The sequence below is a fragment of the Colobus angolensis genome, unplaced genomic scaffold (genome assembly GCF_000951035.1).
Source record: "Colobus angolensis palliatus isolate OR3802 unplaced genomic scaffold, Cang.pa_1.0 Scaffold213, whole genome shotgun sequence".
Taxonomy (NCBI): Eukaryota; Metazoa; Chordata; class Mammalia; order Primates; family Cercopithecidae; genus Colobus; species Colobus angolensis.
Window position 1 is genome coordinate 3,355,162 of NW_012115300.1, and position 1,847 is coordinate 3,357,008.

Below are 1,847 nucleotides of genomic sequence, written 5' to 3' on the forward strand. Positions count from 1 at the left end.
CTTAACTGTACATAAGAAATTACTTAACTTTGTGCTATTCCAAATATATTTTATGTTCATTTTTTAAGATTAGCCTTTCTCCTCCCCACCCCAAAAAGTAACTACATTTTATCTTTGAAATTAAGCAGAAAAACAAACACAAAACAAAAACCCAGTGCTGATGACAAATGTACAGCGAATTCACTTCATTCTTCACAAAGACTAAAATCAATTTTCAGGACCATGAAGAGCTAAAAATTCACCTATTTTCAGAGACTTGTTTATAGACTATCCAGCAACTTTGTTGTCTTTCCTATATTCGAAATCCGAAAACTCCCTGCCCCCATGACCTGCACTGAATCCGCTGTGAAATCTTCCAGGGATGGCGAAAGTGCCACATCTGCCGCTACCATGCCCTCTGCCACCACAGAAACCAAGGATTCCTCTGCCTCTGCATCTCCCATGGCCACGGTTTGGATAAAGTGGGATTCCAAATGTTTTAGCATTTAATCTTTTTTCTTCAGCCCACGTTGATCTCTATTCCCTATTGTCCTCACAAGAAATATTATCAAAGAAGGATTTAGTTTTTTCCTACTAGCAATTAGGTCCAAGTGGACCTTCTTCATCAGCATTTCCTTTACTGTTTGGGGTATCAACTCCTGGGTCACCTTTATCCTCACCATTTGCAGGCTCCTCCTGGTTCTCACATTTATCTTCTTTTATTATGAAAATCTCTGTCAATCTCTCCCTTGTTGAATTGTGCATTTGCACTTTCAAAGTCAAAACTTTCTCAAATATCATTGGTCCATCTCGTAGAATACCCGGTACCCTGCTGAACCCTACGCCCTCTCCTTGGAGCTGAAGGAGCACCTGGAGCTATCTGTCTCTTGCTATCATTTCTGAGTTGCTCATTTTCTGGTCTTGAAACATTGTGTATTTCAGCTCACCAGTGCTCTTGATTCTCTATTGTTTTTTGATTGGTAGATGGCAAAGGCCTAGTTGATACAGGGCTCCTTCTCCCAACAAGTGCTGGAGCAGGTAAATGGGCCAAGACAGTCTTCACTGCTTGTTCCATGGTTGAGCTTTCCTCAAAGTGTCTAACTGAGGGCTTGAGGGAACTTGAGACAACTGTGCTGTTAGAGATCTTGTATCCTGTGTTAAGGCAGAGCCAACCACACTACTTTGGGGTAAGATACCACTATTTGATGTTTCTGTTCCAAACGATGTCAAAGAGCTTCCAGCAACACCAACAGCACAAAACTCCTACCCAACTAAGGAGTTTGGACTGAACTGACTGTATATGGGCATCCTAGCGAAAGACCCGTGAGAACCCACTGACTGGAATGAAGAAGTTGATGAGCCTAGTGAGGACTGAAGGATAGCTGGGTCTTCAGGCACAGAACACTGTGGTTTTGGTGGCTCACAAGCAGTGAGGTCTTTAATGTCACTCCCATAGAACACAATATATTCCAATACTTCATCTCGAGGTGGTATTGGACGACGTATCTTCTGTACCAGAAAACGGAATTTTGGCGAGGGCTACGGTGGGGTTCTAGGTGTCGGTGGTGCAGAGGATGCCCTAGTACCAGATCTCTGCCTTGGAGATGCGGCTGATCTTGCTGTGGAGGGAACCGGTGCCCCGGCTCATGGTGTCACCGCAGCTCCCGGCGCTAGCAGAGCGGCGGACCCCACGCGGGCTGTCGCGGGATCCGCAGTATCCGTCGCGCCATGGCAGCCGCCTCAGACCTAACATGGTGGAGACGCCGGCTCCGCTAAATCAGCTTTATTTTCATTTCATTAAAAGAAAAAATGAGGCCGGGCGCGGTGGCTCAAGCCTGTAATCCCAGCACTTAGGGAGGCCGAGACGG

The 1,847-nt window shown here is 45.7% G+C and overlaps 2 pseudogenes; one reads left to right on the forward strand and one right to left on the reverse strand.

Moving 5' to 3' along the window:
- Nucleotides 1-267: 267 nt before the first annotated feature.
- On the reverse strand, nucleotides 268-1,627 carry LOC105512498 (annotated as a pseudogene).
- The window catches only part of LOC105512499, a 34,340-nt pseudogene continuing 34,118 nt past the window's right edge, over nucleotides 1,626-1,847 (forward strand).